Raw genomic sequence first — 20,041 nt, forward strand, 5'->3', positions numbered from 1 at the left:
TTTACCCTTACACCAAAGTGCATTGAATAATGTGCACTAGTAGTAAAAGATAAAAGATCAAAAATGTCAATTATTTATATAAAATAAAACTTATAGAAACAAATTAATTGATAGTATGTTTCACCTTTGATAAGCAACCTCGTGCGTATTCCCACTCTTCTTGAGATATATTAATTTCCTCCTCTTTTTCCATTCTCTGTATTTCCCCATGTAACCAATCTATATCAATATGACATGGGAGCGCATTTAGATGATCTGGAAATGAGACATTACGTCCTAGTGAGAAATTCTTGTCTTTCGCTTTTTCTTCTTGCCCTTGCTTCATTATATAGTGTCACCCATTTGCTCATTACATCACTATTGAGCACACAAAAACTATTTAACTTACGAAGTTCTTCTTTTGTTAGCACTTATTCCTTTTCCTTGAGGTACTATAGAGGTCATCCTCAAGTCTTCATCATCTTTCCATAGTCGTGGTTGAGAGGGATCCACTTCAGTAAGATATTCAGAGATATAAACAAGGGATGATTACACTAACCAACCCTCAGCCATGCTTTCCTCAGGCCGTGCTTTTTGCCTCACAAAATCTTTCAAGGTTTTCATGAAGCGCTCAAGAAAAAACATCCACCTTACATGAACTGCCCCACAAAGTGCGTTCAGACAAGATAATTTTGGTCGAGAATGAAGAAGCTATAGGAGTTTTTGGCTTCATGCCTGGATATAGTGGATCTAGAAGAGGATACTTTGGAGTTCTTGCCTCTTATTTTCTCTCCCATATAGGAGATGCCAAGAATTTGAAGCTCCTTCAAGCTATAGAAAACAAGAGTTCCTGAAATACAGAGGTCTCATCGAGTGGGATGAAACAAAAGATTCCCTTAGAGGACCTAGTGAATTCCTTGAAAGTAAAGACTCTTTTGCAACAGATTCAGACTAAAAGATGTTAAGGGTTTCTTGAAACCCATCTTTTTCCATCTCTTTGTCTAGTTTATAACCATTCAGAAAATCTTTGCTTTGCACAAGAGTTTAAATATCCCTCTTTTCTGGTTTGGGTAATAGTGGATATAGTTCTTGCCAAAGATGATATATTACATGATGCAATTGTGTCTTTGAGCTTGAATTTGTGCCAAATTTGTCTGTAGAATCATTGAAAGACCTTTAATAAACTATTTGCTTTGCATCTTCCACCTCCATGTCTTGTGTGTCTAAAGTATTTTGTTCTTGCTTGATAATGTGATTTTTCCATACCTTGGGTTGACCAAATAGATAGAGGTCCATATTTCTTGATAAAATATGGAGCATGGTTGTATAAAATATGTTTTTTAGTTAACAAATAAGAAATTCAATTAAAAAACCCTATATAAGTCAAACAATAAAGAGATATACATATGCAAACTTCTTACCATATAGTGAGTAAAGTGTTGATTACCCTAAGCTTCTGTCATTGCCTTTTTAAAAAGGTTCAATTGGTTTTTGAAGTCTTTGAGATCATCATCATTCCACTCTATTTTATCACAATAAAAGAATGATTTGTCTAGTGTTTCCAAACATTGGCTTTTCTTTTCCGAGCTTGATCCTTAATTGCATTATGTAGGCACTTCCATTGATTATATCTAATAGTTGAGCCACCATTCCGCTGTCTTACCAAGTCTTCCATGAAAGTCTAGGAACCTTCTAGCCTTCACTCCACCAATAGATAGCTTTTTGGGGACACAATTGCCATCCTTAGACTTTTGAAGATCTGGTTCAATAACAACATTACCACCATGCAAACCAATTGCAGATAAGACTTTTTCAATCTTTGTTATAGCATCTCTTCTAGCTGATAATGGCTTCAGCTTCCATGAAAATCCTATATAAGGATGAACAAGCTTTTCAATTATCCTACAAAGTGCATGAAGTGTACAAATATGGACATTCACTAAAGGAATATCTAGGACTGGCTTGAACTGTGGATCCTTGTTGTGCCTAGAGGGAGCTCTATTCCAATTACTTGAGTTCAACTCTTTGGCTGGGGACATGCAATATAGGTAAGGAGATCTAGAGTTGGCTCCCTTTGATACATTGTGCATATATTTAAGTATCTTTAAGTTACCAGCTATGTGCCACTCAATCTTATAGTTTCCAAATCCTTCAACAAATAGCTCTTCTCCTGCTTGTTGTCTCTTAATAACATCAAGTATTAGTGTTTGATAAAAAACCCAATATAATATATCAAAATCATCTGTATCTACTTTGAATGCTCCTAGCCACCAGATGTTGTGTCTCGATTGAACACTAAATGACATTGAATGATTGTAATGATCTTATGAAAGTGCTCTATTCATCAAGCTAATAGAGACCCTCTCTAGTTTTGTACATTTTAGAATCTCACTTTCATTAAGTTTAACCATAAATCTAGCCACTCCTTGTACCTCTTCTAGTGACAAGTCATAGAATCTAATCACTAAGCATTGTAGGGTGGGCAAGTCAATGAAAATATTGTTAAATTCATTGAATACAACTTCCTTTTTCTTGCCCTTGAAGCTAGCCTTGATATGGAAAGGCTCACCCAGAATCTCCATTACCTTGTTATTCACTCTCTGTCTAATAGTTCTAATCACAGATGGCCTTGGAAGTATGCAATTACGTACTTGTCATTGCTTCATATTTGACTGTAAAAGCTAAAAAATTTGTATATAAGCATCAAATGATACCAGTATTATCTAGTGTCTTCTGCACTAACTCAGTATCCTAAGAGAGATCCTTTATAAATGACTCCAAGCATTGTTTCTTTGCCTTTTTAAATTTCTTCTTCTCCAAAATATCTTTTAAAACTATTGAAGGAAGAAGGTTATAATAAAACTGAGATGCTTTAAAAGAATCTCTTTCACTTGCATTTGGTTGAAGAAGAGACCTAAACAAAATTAACATCACAAATCAATACAATTAATTATAAACAAAGTCATATTTCATATTTTTAAGGTGGAACAAAAATGTACCTTGCTGCTTGGATTATTTTACTACAACCACCTCCTCCTAGTCTGAGACTCTCAATATTTCTAAGAGCCTTTTGTCGATTTCGAAGTCCTAAAATAGTTTGCTTTCATTGATAAGATTTGATGTGTTTCTCCAACAAATGAATCCTCTGTTGATAGCCTTCTAGCATCTGCAATAACTCATTGTTATATTTTGATAAAAGATGATTCTCCAATTTGAGGACATCCTTTTCTGCAACCAAGTTAAGTGTATGGCCTAGAAACCCATTATAGCCATTACCAATGAACCTTAACAATGAAGAGCTATTATAGAAAGACAGAGTGCTATTTTTGCTAGGATCTTTGGGATATAGCCTGCCATCTAACCAAAGATCAAGATTCTTCTTTCCTTCAAACCTAAGTGTATGTTTCGTAGACTCTATAGTAATGGTAATGGGTGTTGTTCTCTTCCTTATTGGTTCATACTCACTATCCAACTCAATATGAAGATGATAGAGAGGTCTTTTACTAGAGCTATAGAGATCATTGGATGACTGATCCATAGCTAAGGGTGTGATTAGAAGATTGGATTGAAAAAGTGTACGAATTAGAAACAAGAAGGAAAACGAAGAAGAAACTAGTAAGGATGGGAAAGAAAGAAGAGAGTGAGAATGGAGGGAAGTAATCAAACGTCGAACAAAATTCAAATTGAATATTAGTTTTCACTTTAATGAGGATAAGTAAGATCTTGATTATGACAGTCTTTGTCACCTTTATGGCGGCCTAGATTTGTAGGTTTGATGTGACCACGAGAATATCGCGACAATGACTTATTAACAATTTTTGATATATTTACTTAACAAAATATAATTTTTAAAAAAATAAAAAATGATTTTATTTCCTAAAATATTTTCTCTCTCTAAGATCACTTACAAGGCATTTTCGAGACCTCAAAACTCCCCTAATGGTGGACTTCATCGACCTGGTGTAACATGAAAAAGAAGGTGCAATCTTGATGAGCTTCATGGGGCTTTATTACCCCCCATGGGCTACTCAACCCTAAAAGAGTTTCTTGAAATTCCTTCTCTACTGCTCACACAAAGCAAAACCCTAATTGTGTACTTGGCTTACTGACACCCACAATCAAAAAGCTTCAAGTTTTTCCACTTCAATATTAATCACCCTAAAAGCCACTAATACCGATTCTAATTAGTGATTAACCTTCTTTAGAGTTTGTTACAAACTTAGAACCTCCCTTCACATGCTAGACACACTTAATGGGCATCCGTAAGTCCACCAAAAGACTGATATATCACATCTCAAGTAAGGCATGAACTTTAGATCAGTGCTTGTAAGCACTAATGCTCTAGTTCTCAGTCATAATCTTGGTTTAACTCAGTTGTGGAAGGTGTTTTATGTCTTCAAGAGATTAAATGGGTCATCTTAAAAGCTTAACTCTCACTCTTGATCATTGTAAGAGTATGTGTCAAGTATAAACACATATACCATTTTCTTTTGTTCATCTAATCCATTTATCCGAGTTCATATCAATTGTTTTAAACTTGATTGCTTCCACTTGTGGTACAAAACTTGTAAAGGAATAGACACTGACATTGCCATTGTGTAATCGGTATAAGACCTTCCCATCATGGCCTATGTTGATGTGAAACCTCAAATCTGCAAGTTCGATGGGAGAGACTTTCACACATGAGAGGTGCTAATAAAATATAAATTGATGGAGAGCAGCTATTGGCCATTCATCAAAGGGATAAAATCCATTGATCCATCCAATCTTATGGATGTTGAAGATGATGAAAGAGCCCAAGCCATAATAATGTTGCATGTAGATGAATTTTTAATTCACCGTATTGACCAGCTTGCAACTACAAAAGGGAAATGGGAAGAATCTATGGTGCAAGAGGGAAGAATTCCAAAATCTTTCTCAAAATTGAGTTCTTCAGCTTGGAGTACAAGCAAGGAGAATATCTGGGAAAGTTCATTTCCCACATGAAGGGTCTAATGGCTCAATTAGCTTTAGTCCAAGCTCCAATTTGCTGACGAAGATGCCCTTACAATACTTTTGAAAGCCGTAAGGAAAGTCATTTCAATCCTTTTCACTACCCTAACAAATGTACCAAATCCTACACTTGAAGGTATCATTCAATCTTGTTTGGATGAGGAGAAAAGAATCCAGACAAAAGACAACATGTCCCAGTATCTACCTCGACAAAGCAACTCTTAATTCATACTATGACTACTAAATGATCGTTTTACGATAAAAAGGAACATATTGTAAGCAATGTTGGAAAAAATATCCCAACATGATGGAGTGTAACAAATGTAAACAAACATGGCATATCACAAGTAAATGTCCCAACTCTCTTAAAGTTCCCAAAGAATTGGAAGCCAACCATGTCTCTAAAACACCTGATGACTAACTTTTCTAGTCCCCATGGTACCATCTTTCCATAACATCCTTGTAGCCTATTTTATATAACATCCTTGTAGCCTATTTTATAAAGGCATCCCACTAATTCATTGAGGGGGGAACCATTTCCATGCTACGTAATCCAATGCCGCCCTAGCATTGACGGGGCGTGTTAGAAATGTAGCATAGGAACCTTGAGCAAGCAAGGGTGCATGAGGGAAGGTAAGGTGTAAATAAGTTGTAGGGCAAGGGAAACCCTAACCCTAGCCCACTGTGAGGCTATATAAATATCCTAGAGGTCACTCTCAAATGTAGAGAGAGTGTAGCAGTTGTACTTGTGAACAAGTCGTTAAGCAAGATCTTCTTGTACTTGAGCTCTCTCTCCCTCTTATGCACACCTTCTCATGCTATCACTCTAATATTTCAACAATACACACACACATACATACGTGTGTGTGTGTGTGTGTGTATGCAAATTACACACACACATTTTTTTCTTTTTACCTCTTCTTGTTTTTCATTCGCTTTGTGCATGCATGTGGGCATATATGTGTATGTCTATGTGTTTGTGTGTACCTATGTATGTGTTTAATACATGTGTGTCTATTTGTGTGGTCTCATAAATGTTCTCTCTCTCTCTCTCTCTCTCTCTCTCTCTCTCTCTCTCTCTCTCTCTCTCTCTCTCTCTCTCTCTCTCTCTCTCTCTCTCTCTCTCTCTCTCTCTCTCTCTCTCTCTCTCTCTCTCTCTCTCTCTCTCATGTAGTTTTAAAAAAAGGAAATGCTTTGCTTTTTTAGTAAATGAGATATGCATACACAAGGTAGGAAAAACCCTAAAGTTTGTGGTTTTGTATTGTGCTCTTTCTTTCGATCCTGTGTTTGTATCTACAATCGCCATGTCTATAGGGCATGGTCCCCAATCTCACACCCACAATTTGTTCTCATGGCCTTTCCATCGCAAGGGCGACATCCCTCTCTCCTCCTATGCACCTATTGGATTGGGGACTATGTGGACATCAAGGTGGATGGCACGTCTATAGTCACCATGCCTATAGGCAATGGTCTCCAATCTTACACCCACAATTTGTTTCGGTGGCCTTTCCATCGCAAGGGCTACATCCTTCTCTGCACCTACACACCATCTATTGGATTGGAGAGACTATGTGGACATCAACGTGGACAGACCTATTGGATTGGGACTATGTGGACATCAAGGTGAACGGTGCCATCCACAAGGATATGCTGCACAAGTTCTACCACAATCGCATTGGCATCATTCAGAATGTGAGTAAGCAAGTCATCAACAAGTGCACTTTTCTAATTTGTCCCCTATATGTTGACAGTTTGCTAAAACACTTTGTCTTGTAGTTGAGTTTCCTCAAATGATGGCTTTATTAGCTACCCATCTTTGTTTGATTTTGTGACTCACAAAACCCTCTCTCTCTGTGGTATCCATTTATGTGTCTGAATGAAGACTCTGTCTTGTGTGTGTGAATTTTGGATCAACGAGAAGGCTCAAGTCTCTTGAAAGTGTGTGAGATGGTTGAAGCCTCTCTAAGAGTGCAATTTAATATCAAGGCTACTCTTTTCATCAAGAGATACTCTACATGGATTGGATTTTCTTTTGGTTTAAGACTTTGCTCTATGTGGGATTGTCCGTATCCTATAGAATCTCTTCTCTTGTGAGGTATAGCATTTGTTGTGTGTTGTGAATATTTACATGAATGCTAAAAGTTCTATTTCTCTTTGCTGAAGCATTCTTAGGTGGAAGCTAATGTGTTTGTTTTCTCTTTATTCTTTGTGGTGAATAGTTATGTGAATTTTGAAGCTTTTGGTTTACACACGTGATTATCGAAGCTCCTAGTGGAAGTATATATGATCATTGAAGCCTCTATTTTTCTCATTTATGTAGATTGGACCTGTATTACTCTTTTTACTTCCATGTATTTTACATGTAAACAATGGGACTAAGGAAAAGAATCCATGTCTTCATTGAGCATATCCAACCTTCACAATGGAAGGGAGGATAGAATCCAAAAAAATGACTTGTTAAAGGTAGAAGCCAAAGCAAAGGGGGAGAAGATCTCTACCAAAAGGCAACCTAAATTTCCTAAGCCTAGATTTAGAGTGGAGGGCACAACTTTGAAGATTGTTATGTCCATTCCATATGATGTTGTCAATTATCTTAAAGGCAGATATTAAACTTTGCTACATGTAAAGGGTTATGCTGCCCTAAAAGCATATTAGAGAGATCTTATTCAATTGCTCTTCCAATTTACATATACTAGTTATTTCTTGGCAACTATAAAGCTAGATTTTTAATTGCTTGTGTTTACACGGTTCATTGTTTGAAGGACATAAAAGCTAAAAAAATTTGCCTAAGGGGCTTTTAAACAACGAGTATCATTTGTTGTATTTTGTTCATTTTTGTGCTATTAACACTTTTAATGGGGATGTCCTACCTTTGATCTTAATGGGCAAGTAAACCAAAGTCTTTTTCCAAATGTGTTATTGTTTTCATGCATGTGATCTAGTGGTAATGGTTGTAATCCATAAAGCACGGGCAACATTACTCTTCCCTTTTAAAGGAACATGGATGGTACCATCCTATGATAAGTGTAGAGAGAGAAGAAAGTGAAGCAATAGCCATAGACAAAGGTGTTGCATAGGAGATTAAGGTCCAAAAGGATGATGTATGCAAAGAAAAGGTAGTGATATGCAATGGAGAGGAGAATTCACCAACAAAGGCTTCTAAACCTAAAGCTAAGGGCCATGAAAATCTCGTTGATAGAAACTATTGTACCTCTTGGGAGAGTAAAGAGGAGTTTTACAAAGACGGTGTGGGATGTTAGGGAGCAAAAGATATTGGCCAAACTTACCATTGTCTCTTACCATGTGACCATGGTAACAGACAATGTCAAAGAGGCTGATGAGGTAGTCTTTTTGAATAAGAAAGCTGCAACAAAGCTTTAGTGTGGAAAGGGAAGTCTGATAACCACAACAAATAGGGAAGTAATGTGTTATAGTTGCTTCTCTTTATGCTTCACACACTTTATTCAAGCGTGCAAAGTTGTGGAGGTGGTTGGGAATACAAAATTGTTTTGGTATCTAGAGATTGAAACATGATAGTCTGTGACTCAAGATAGATCATATGGATTGGATTTCAGGATTGAGGAAGAAATATTCAATTAGGATGAACTTGTTCTAGATCATCAATTGAGAGATCTTGCTTTAACTCTTAATGATTATTTGAATTCTATTTTCACATGCCATGAGTAAACCTCATGGGGAGACATCGAGAGGAGCTAGGCTTAATTGCAAATATGCAAATCATGATGTACGATGGATGGCTTCATGGTACAAAAGAAGGTTGTCTTATAATGTCAATAGGTCATATCAAATCAAACACCTATTTATTGTACCTTTAAAGTCACATTGGTAGAAAGGTTTTATACTGACCCCCTTCCTTCCATCTTAACTATTGCTATTTAGATGACAAGTTTGTTAGGCATCTAAAGGATACCTCAACTAAGATCCATAATCAAAAACTTATCCAATGCTACATTAGATTCTCTAGGAGATTATAATTACCTTCAAATGTAGACTTGCCTTCAATTTGAAAGGAATGTGGAGATGGAAAGTGTTTTGGATAGTGCCAGTAATGGTTGGTGGCCTTAAATAAGTCAATTGGATGGTCGACATGCTTAGGTTAAAAGGGAAAGTTGATCTACAAGCTGATAGCACAATGAATATAAAGAAGTTAATTGGATGGATGAAGTGCTTAGGCTAAAGGGAGAGGTGGCTTCCAACACAATTTATATGCTAGAAACCCCTAAATGCATGATTTCTCCAAAGGAAAAGGCATTGTGAAGATGTAGGAGACATAAGGATTGCTTTCTAGGTCGAGGCAAAGAGTGTTTTAGAAAGGTCTTGTGTAAATATATAACGTGCCCGGCCCTCAAATTGCGGGACACGTCTTAGCAGTCTATCGAGAGATCAATCTAGAAGACGCCGCCCAGCACTTACCAGGAATGACACGGGGTTTGCCAACTAGGGTCTCCCGAGTCTTCCTCGTAATGGAACTTATCCGACCGTTCCCACTAGGATCGACCTGAAGTCCGAGTTCCTAGTTGTCAAGTCTTCCTAACATCCTTCTAGCGTCGGTCGACAGCCGCTTCACTTTGTGTAGATACAACTGGACTCAAGCAGACTCATATCGCACTTGGTTCAAAGAAAATGGGAAACGAGAGGGAGGCATCGCTCGACCTCTCTACCCGTAGGGCATAGTCCCATTTCGATCCCCTAAAATGGTATGAATCAGGGTTTTAACTTACAAGTTCTAAGGTCCTTGTCTAACTAACGTTTGCATCAAATAAATTCCATTGAGGAAAGCTCTCGGCTAACCGAGACCACCCTGCCGCAAGATGGACCCGACGGTCACATCCACCACGCTTCCCTCAGGGGTTGTTTTAGTTATCTAATTACCTACCACATTATGTTTGACACATAAAAGCAGCTTCTTTAATTAACCCATTAATCACAGGTTCCTTTACGTAATTTAGGACATGGACACAAAGACAAGATAAAACAAGATCAAACAGTTCCTTAACTTATATTCATGTTAATGTTTGTCTCCCGCCCATATAGGAGAATTAAGTGTCCCTTTCTGCCTCCACAGAAATAATCCTTCCGTATCCCGGAATACATCAAGTATCATGCCCGAAGGCTATCCCAACAATCTACAGGATTGCTGCTCCAAGTTCCGCCCGTAGACTTGTACACGGGCCTCAAGATCCCATCTCAAGTCATATCGACCTCTTGTGCGGGATTCGAAGGCAAGGAATTTACGGCCAGAGTCTCCCCTGGCACCCAAGCATCCTCCCGCTCCAAGCAGCACCCACAGAGAGACCTCTCATAGTGGGTTAGGTCCATATACCCGACGCGGCTAATAACCCCCTTGGATAGGGCCAGGCAAACAATCGGAGATAATTGATCCTGCCTCTCCCTCCAAGCTTTTAACCTGAAGCATTAAGTATTTTTCCTTGCATTAGTTCCTTGAGCAAAGAAGTTCAAACAATGTACCTAAGTGTACAATCACAATCATCTCAAAGGTCGTTTGTATGACCAACTGCTAAGGTGTGGTTTTTTTTTTTCGATTGCTCCCAACATTCAATCCTAGATCGTTTGCGACTTGGCAAGATCCCAATAATCTCAAACAAGATCATGCAAGAAAATGTTCTTGGTAGGTTAACTTATTTTGACTTGCTCTTTCCCTTGGGTTTTACCTTATGGTATCTTAACCCTAACTCAAAGCATTAACTGGTCAACCAAGGCAACGAACAAGCCTTATTCACAACCCAACCAAGGGTATTTTATTCTTCCAATTCTTTACTCATCTCCCTCTAACCAAGTTCAGTTAACACACTTGGCAATGCAAGACTTTTCATCTAGTCTTTCAGGATACAGTCTAGATACATGCGTTCCTTTCATCTCTCTTAGTGCGGTACTGTGCAGAATTTTCCAGTCAGACTCATCTTACTTGCACTTCGGATTTTTTATGCATTAATACAATCCGCGATCTTTAACTCTTTTCACATTTAGTCAATGAGTAACTAACCCTAATGTGCAAGTACTTGTATGGCTTAAGTTTCCCTACATCAATGCAAATGCATCCTATAGAGACTATTATTTTATGTGTTTAGTTTAATCACAGATGTAAATCGTGATTTTTATTGGGTAATTTAAGCATTGCTCTATGCGAAGGTCTATCATTTTATGTAAAAATTTATGAAAACCTTATCATTTCATGTGCGTCAATTCATGCAAAATCCATTCTATTTGTCCACTTGACTCCCATGCAATCGTCCCATATTTGCAATATTTCGTGTAACAATATCTCATGTACTAGGCTAGTCAATATGTCATGCAACTCATGCACTTGATTTTTCATAATCATACACTTTAAGTATGGAAGAAAACTATGAACAATAAGCAATAAGAATAGTAGGAGGGTTAGAGGACACCATTTTCGAGGAGGGATGGTCAATGTCGTCTTGCTAGGTGTCACGAGCCATCCACGGGCTTCCGGTCTCATGCGCCCACGTAACCCTGAGTGTCCTTGATTTCTCGATGGCCGCGAATGAGTCTTCGTGCTTGGCCTTCTAATTTCTATTGAAGTTCTCTTCTTTCTCACCTTCTTCTTCTTCTCCTCTCTCTCCCTCTTCTTCTCCTTCTTCTCCTTCTCTCTCTCGCTTCCTCTTCTTCTTCTCCTCTCTCTCCCTCTTCTTCTCCTTCTTCTCCTTCTTCTTCTTCCTCTCTTCTTCTCCTCTCTCTCCCTTCTTCTTCTTCTTCTCCTCTCCCTCTTCTCCTTCTTCTTCTTCTCCTTCTCTTCTTCTTCTTCTCCTCTCTCTCCCTTCTTCTTCTCCTCTCTCTTCCTCTTCTCCTTCTTCTTCTTCTCCTCTCTCTCCCTTCTTCTTCTCCTCTCTCCCTCTTCTTCTCCTTCTCTTATTCTCTTCTTCTTCTCCTCCTCTCTCTCCTTCTCCTTCTTCTCTTCTTCTCTTCTTCTCTTCCCTCTCTCCCTCCTTCCTCTTCTTCTCTCTCCCTCTTCTTCCTTCACTGAACACAAGGGGGGGACTTCTCTAGTCACGGCCAGGGGGGGTTCTCGGCCCAACATACAAGGAGGGGGGAGTTCCTCAAACAGAAGCCCGGGGGGGCTGCTGCAGTCCACAGGTAACGAAGCACAAGGAGGGGAGGGATCTCTGTTCGATGCAGGGAGAGGCACTGTGTCTACAACGGAGGGGGAGGGAAGGTGACGAAGTAGGGAGGGGGACCTGTCTTCCACGCAGGGAGGGGAGCCTCCCCTTTATAGGAGAGGGAGGAGGGTGGCATGGCCGCCACCCCTCCCACCTGGGGGCTGCATACCCCCCTATCCTCCACTTCACTCCCTCTCTCTCTCTCCCCGCCGACCTGTCGACAGGGAGAGAGAGAGGGAGTTAACAAAATTTGCACTAATAATTTTTATTTTTTTCATTAAGGGAGGGGAGGGGAAGTTCCTATGGGGGGGGGGGGCGCGGGGGAGGAAAGCACGGAAATATTACAAAATACAAACATATCTATCAACATTCCAATATATAGGCTTGGAAGAGAAGGGTCCCAAGAGTACATTAGAGGGTGACATTGTTTGCAAGACTAAATATGGTCCTTTGGAAGTGGAGATGGCCACATTAGAAATGTTCATAAATGAAGCATCAAAAAGCATTTTGTAAGTTCTTTCGAGAGGGGGTAACATAAGAAATGTGAGTTTTTTTATAAAGGAATTTTTATAGTTTTAAACTAGAAAAAGAGATTTCAAAACGCCCTAGAACTATCTTAAACAAAGAAATATCAATTGAGCATAAATTATTATACATGAGAGTCAATTGAGAATAACACTTTGCACATCCATTACTGACTAGCTTTATCATCATTCAAACCTCAAACATCATGATTCATGCATATCACACATGGAAAATTGAAATAAACATACTACATAGTCCATGTGCGATGTGGAATAAGTTGAGCTACAATATCATGATTCTCATTCCAAAATAAAATGATAAATTTCAAAATGAATCGTGATACATCATACATAACTTATCAATGAGACTAGAGTCCTATAATCAACTTTTGATACATGAATTGATACCACAATGATAGAGATCAATAACTAAACAAATTGCCCAAAAAGCAGGCCTCTCATTCAAAATCAACTTTGGCAAGTTGAGAAGCCACTGTTGTCTGCACATGAATGTGATGTAGATTTCTTGATTGGGAAGGTCAAATCTCTTTGGTACTATTTTGAGAGCCTCAAGAGTCTCAAGTAACACAATTAGAGTTGTTTAGTTACTAAACAACTCAAATTGTGACTTGAAAGAAAATGGAGGGGCATAGATTTTCATATGGTTTTCCCATGAATCCCAATTGTCTAATTAGATCACTCTCGAAATTAAGGGCTAGGAAACAAGTTTCTTTTCGAGCACTAGCAACCCTTAATTCATATTTACATCTAGCAAATACTTGCGAAAGATGAAGAGTTAAAAGGGAACCCAATTACCATGAGAAGGTGGGTACCAACAAGTGCGAGGACTAGACTTCTCAGCACAAGTAGAGATATGATTACATTAGTTTTTAATTAGCATAAAGAAAGAGATATTATGACTTAACCATATAACCAGAGTACCCGATTACATTGGTTTCATATTAGCTATAAAGAGAGATGATAACAACGTAACATGAAAGACCCAATATACCATCAAATATCAAGTGAATCATGACTGTGTAAGCTCCAGCTTGCTTATGCAGGCACCTTCAATCTGCCTTCAAAGATCCAGCCACATCAATAACAAATTGGTATTTCACATCAGCTTTAGTCATCCGCTCCGTGGCTGTGTTGACATAATCAATGGGAATTTTCTCAATGATAAATGCAATGCCCTTCTCCCCACAGAAGTCCAACATCTCTTGAGTCTCTGCCATGCCACCGATGTTGCTTCCTCCAACAAATTTCCGCCCTTGCATAATCAACCTTAGTAGTCATCATTAGAAGGCACGCACCCATGCATGTCAAGGACAGTAACTGTTAGAAGACCTAGATGAATACTTGGGACTATTAGCAAGCCTACACGAATACTAACTATATCAAGAATTTGGGATAAAAACAAATATTCACAGAAGTAGAACCTCTCATCATGAGAACAAGACCTTGTGCAGAGGAAAACTTCATTAAAAACTATAGATTCTTCCATTTGGCCCACCTACACCATTTACCTTAAGAAAGTTAAGGGATCGATGGGATGATTTGCTGACACCGTGTCAATGATGTAACCAATGCTTTTTGCAGCTCTCTGTGCATGACAAGACACACAAGGCAGACAAGCCATTAGTCCAGACATTCTACTCAAATGTCTTTGCATATAATAATAAACCCCCATGCAATAAAATCAAGCGAGACACTTGACAATGCCAACAATGCACCCATCTGTAGCTTGATGTTAATCACAGCATCCTCTTCTTGGCTTTACCTTCATCTGTTCTGCATCTTTGCTGATCAAAAAGGCATCTGCTCCAAGCAACTCCTTGGCTTCCTTCTCCTTCCTTGGAGATGTACTGATCACAGTGACTTTCATGCCAAAAGCTTTGGAAAATTTGATGGCCATGTGCCCAAGGCCCCCCACCCCAACTACAGCAAAATGGGCACCCCGTTTAGTCATGCCGAAGTGTCTCATGGGACTATAGACTGTGATCCCGGCACACATAAGAGGAGCACCTGCATCCAGCGGTATAGGTTGGGGGGGATTCGCAGCACAAAACTGCCAAATTCCATGAAAATGTTATAGAAGTTCCGCAACCATCGTGAATAATCACCCATGAAAATTATTATAGCAGGTCATCGCACCATGTTGGATAATCATCTAAGAAAATATCATAGCAAATCTGAAACCATACATGTTATAGCAAGTCGTCGCACCATGGTGGACAGTCATCTAAGAAAACACTGTAGCAAGTCTGAGACTATAATCTAATAATCAAACCAGAAAAGCGACAAATTATTTGATGAAAGACAATGAAAACCCGTTAAAGTAGGCACAGTTTATCACTGATGAGAGACAATTTTTCTATAACCCAATTATGAACAATGACCATAGGTAGGAAAACAAGCAATTGAATAACGCTCATGGGTCTCACCCAAGAAGAGATGTATACTAATCAAGCAGGGCAGAAGAAAGTCTAACTAGTAAAAGACTGCTGAAGATCGTACTAAATACTTACCTCTGATTGACTACAGTAATGTTGCAGTAGCCACCGTATGTGATTGTGCCATCGACATCAGGAGTTCCGTATGTCCACACAACTTTGTCACAGCATTGTTCAAGATCCTTGTGGCAAGCATCACAATCCCCACAGGATCTCACCATACATCCGACACCCACGTGATCTCCTGCAATCTCGTGCCTGTTTGAGAGCATCCAAAATCACCCGTATTAGAGCGATAATGTAAATGTGGCATCGATGAAAATAGCATCTAGAAAGAGAGACTTCCATCAGATGGGCAAAGGGCACTAGTATACAGGTTCACGCATCAGAAGTTCTAATGAATGAAAACCATCTTCAAGGGCACCTAAACATGAGATGAAAAATTTTCTATCAGATAGTGCATGAGACAGTGCATAAGTTCCCACATATGACATTCACACACGTCCAAAAGTCCTTCTCTCATCACTCCTACAAATGGCTTGTAACAGAGCACCTGCAAAGAAAGTTATAAATGAAATATGAAGTACAAAGTAACAAAAACTTCTCGTGTATGAACTTATATATATGTTGCTTACCCAGGCACCATCGGGTAGATGGATCCTCCCCATTCATTTTTAATCTGATGCAAGTCCGAGTGGCATATGCCACAATAAATACATCACCTTCAGGGTAACATCATCCTCTCTTGTTTGTCTGCACAGACCAAATTCAGCCGCAGATCACATAGTTTAGCATTTGAACACAACACAAATTACAGTTCTGCGTAAGACTTCATACCTTAGACGACATTTTGACAACGAGAAGAGAATATATGCGCAAACAGTGAAGAAAGCAGTAGTGGTGAATGGAATATGGAAAAAGCCATTTATCAGTGCACAGCTAACATTATCCTTAAACCAAATGCTCTCTCTCTCTCTCTCTCTCTCTGGCAACAGAAGCCTCTCGCTGTCTTTTGAAAAAGCTCCTATCACGAGAGAGAGAGAGAGAGAGAGAGAGAGCTCTCGTCAGCTTCTCTCTTCTTGCCTGCCAAAGAGAAGCAAGAGAACAAGGTAATGGATCAACATCATCTGTAAAGAGCTTATGAAAAATAACCCGCGCGTGCCATGGTCTCGATGATGCGCAAGATGGCAGCTAGTCCGAATGCTGATTCAGGGAAAGCGCACTAACAATCTCTCTCGCTCACTTAAGTCTTTGTCACTATCTTGACTCTCCTCTATCGCGCTAACGTCACGAAGCGAGGCGCAAGGGAAGTGTATCGCATAGCAGCTTCATTTCCCTGTAGCACAGCGGGTAATGCTATCACAAAAACATCACATGTTTTACTTTCACCCCTTTTATAGCTCTCCCTTTTGTATTCACACTCACTCACTCAATCACTCTCTTCCTCCCTCTCTCGCCTTTTCTCTCTCTTACACACATGTATAAAATGTCAAATATGTATTTGCATCAAGGAATACATAAACTCATATATACATGCAATGATCATGCACCAAACTTGTAAACTTATATCCATAGTTGCTCTGCACAACAATTAGAAGTAGCTCTAGATGATCTTTGGATACTACAATAAGAAATAACATTGCTACAGTGAAACGAACCACAAATAAAAGATGTATGAATCACACCACAAAGTTTAAGTTTGTCCAAGCATTACATACAAACTCTCAGTATTAATAACCCACATAGGTGAAGCAAAGCCTAAAACCAAAGTTTCTTCTAGAGATTGCACTAATAACCTTGCACCACAAATTCAAGTATCAACAAACCACAAAGTGTCACTCCTTGATTGTGCGTATGCATCTACATCCAAATGTTACAAAATTTTTGAAACTTCCCATAGGATCTAACCAAAATGAAGTTTTCTTTTCTTTGAGAAATAACTGAAAAATTTTTCACTCTCCAATATAGCATGGTTAGGCGAAGTAAGTCCGATCTCCACTCTTCGTCTTGTTGATGGTATAGGGGACATGATAGACTTTCCTCTCTTTCTTGCACCTAAAATTTTAGAAGCCCACAATGTAAATGTAAGCACATCTAACAACCAACAAAAACTACTTAACATTAAAATAACAATACTTGGCCTAACATCCGCAAACCACTCGGTAGGCTTTGTCATTGCTTGATGCAGCGTCACAAAACAATCGAGGTCTTTAGATTCTTACATCACTCACTCTCTTGGTACTCTATCAATGTGAGATCATCAAACCTCTTATCCTGTTCAGCTTCACCCATATGCACTTGAAAACACTGAGTATATCCACAATGTATTCCTCCCTTCCGTAGTCTATGCCTCTCCTTTATTTGTGACCCCTTGTTAACCCCAACACGAAAAAAGCAAAAGAAAATAAAAAAGACGCGGGGCAAAGGTGGAAAAAAGGTAGCTCGACTGAAGGAAGAAGAGGAGAAAATGCCAAAAGCGCAAAGGCAACCTTAAAAAGCCCAAGGCAAATGAAAAAGGGGAAAGGTAAATTTTAAAATACAAAGGCGCACCCTAAAATCTTGTAAAAGAGTGCCAGGAAATGGAAAATCCGGAAAGCTAAAATAAAAGACAAAGTCAAAGGCCAAGGCAAGAGAAATGGAAGACAAAGGCGCACAAGGAAAAGCGCAAGACAAAACTTTTGTAAAAGAGCGCAAGCGCATCACGGTTTAATTCAAGGAGCGCCGGGCTCTAACCCGTGCAACTTGTAAATGTAGACGGGCAGTGGAAAGGAAGCTAAGAAGAAATAAGAACAATGGGAAAATGGCCTAGGCTACAACCGGCCATGTAAAAAAGGGAAAAAGGGGATGACCGCCTAAAAAGAATTTAGGGTTTTGTATTGGGTGATTTAGATGTGAAGGGAGATGGTTTAGTTGTCATTCATTGTGATAACATGAGCAACATACAATTAGCTAAGAACCTAGTGTTCTATGCAAGGACAAAACACATTGAGGTGCATTACCACTTTTGATGGAGAAGGTACTTGTAGAAGAGGTTGACTTGGTATATGTCAAGATACATGATCAAATAGTTGACATTTTCACAAAGGCATTGGATGTAGAGAAGCTTCGAAAATTTTGAAGCTTGGAGTTGTAGAGATATAGTTGAGCTTGAGGGGGAGTGTTGAGATGACAAGCTCAACACATGTAGATATTGATGATGGATCACCTAGCTAGATTGGTCTACATGTCTACACTTAGCATACCAATGGACATTATGATCCTCACATCGCCATTGATATACTGCTTACTATATTTAGTTTATTGCATCTACCTACAGCTAGCATAGTTATAGCACCGCTCAATTAGTATAGTCAATTATGCATTGTTTGACTGAGTAGATCACTTTCTTTATGTTGTATCTTATCCATACTTTGTGAACATTGTATTGTGTATAAAAGAAGAAGAAGAAACCATTAAGAAAATGTTCTGGCCTCCATTTCTCTTCTTGTGTCCTTGAGTGAGCTTTTTCTTATGTGTATGGTATATATTTGGGCATAGCATCTCAAGAACATCCCCTCACTAGGCAATTCTTGATGCACCTCAATACCAAAAAAGTACCTTAGCTCACTTAAATCCTTCATCCTAAAATTTTTCTTTGAATGACCCTTCACTTGTATGATCCCATTGTTACTATCACTTGTAATAATCAAGTCATCCACATAGATGATTATGATAATCAAACCCATATCTCTTTCTCACATAAAGTAAGTGATCAGTATCATAAATATAAAATCCAATGTTGATAAGATACGCTTCGATCTTATCAAACCATGCTCTAGCTGCTTGCTTTAGCCTATAGAGTGCCTTCTTTAACCTACACACATAAGTAGAGTGGTCTATATCCTCATAACCTATTGGGTGCTCCATATACATCGCTTCTTGAAAAATTAACCATGCAACAAGGCGTTCTATATATCCATTTGTTGCAAACTCTAAACTTTGGATGCTGCCAAAGCAATCACATATCTAATAGTTGTTGTCCCAGCAACTAGACTGAATATCTCTTTATAATCTATGCCATATATTTGAGCATAGCCATTTGCACCTAGCCTAGCCTTAGACTTGCTAACATAACATTTGCATTATGATTAATTTTATAGACCCACTTATATCCAATAACTTTTTTGTCTTTAGGTAATGGTACTAAATCCCAAGTCTTATTGGCCTCTAATATAGCCATCTCCTCATCCATTTACTACATCCCAATGAGCATGATTAATAGCATTCTTAAAATACGTGGACTCATTATCCTCAATCACCTTTATCATATAAGCATAATGGTGAGTTTTGTAACCTTCAAAACCAAATCTTTTAACAAGGTATTTGGCCCTACTAGACCTGCATACCATTGGATCACTCAATGGAGCCTTTACATTACCATGTGCTCTCTATACACCTAGTGTCTTGATTGAAGGAATATGAAGCTCATCATCCCAACTCTTTGAACCATTAGAATCTCTATTTAATCCCAAATGAATACTAGATGCATCATTACCATCCAATACTTTCTTCTTCCCTTTGACTTTACCTGTAATACTTGAAGATGTACTTGAAGATGTGGGGCTACTCTCTTAGTCTCCCAGACCAAGGGTTAACTATAGATGTAGTACTAGATGATGTTTTTGATCCACTAAGGATCCATGATTTTTACTTTTCTATCTGCACATAGCTATCATGATGATGATGATCATCCAATGCATCACCACTAGATGCATATCACAACTACTCAACTTATCAAAAATAACATCCCTGCTCACTTTGAACTCACCAGTGATAGGGTTATAACAATGATACCCTTTCTGCTCTAAAGAATATCCAATGAAAAGACATTTTTCGGCCTTTGGATCAAGCTTCTTTTGCAACATATTTGGCACATAAACATATACAATAC

General features: G+C 38.7%; 2 pseudogenes across 1 annotated transcript; one reads left to right on the plus strand and one right to left on the minus strand.

Annotated features, from left to right (window-relative positions):
* The first annotated feature begins 6,424 nt into the window (after positions 1-6,424).
* LOC148038790 (large ribosomal subunit protein eL21x/eL21w-like) lies at positions 6,425-7,581 on the plus strand (annotated as a pseudogene).
* Positions 7,582-13,111: 5,530 nt separating this feature from the next.
* Positions 13,112-16,433, minus strand: LOC148038791 (putative mannitol dehydrogenase; annotated as a pseudogene). The gene is made up of 6 exons (XR_015690319.1): positions 15,747-16,433; positions 15,597-15,664; positions 15,187-15,369; positions 14,439-14,726; positions 14,185-14,261; positions 13,112-13,942 (listed from the first exon to the last, which is right to left on the minus strand). The product of XR_015690319.1 is annotated as a putative mannitol dehydrogenase (transcript).
* Positions 16,434-20,041: the final 3,608 nt, after the last annotated feature.

This window comes from Lygodium microphyllum, chromosome 3 (assembly GCF_053477565.2).
Source record: "Lygodium microphyllum isolate KBCC chromosome 3, Lygodium_microphyllum_v1.1.10, whole genome shotgun sequence".
Classification (NCBI taxonomy): domain Eukaryota; kingdom Viridiplantae; phylum Streptophyta; class Polypodiopsida; order Schizaeales; family Lygodiaceae; genus Lygodium; species Lygodium microphyllum.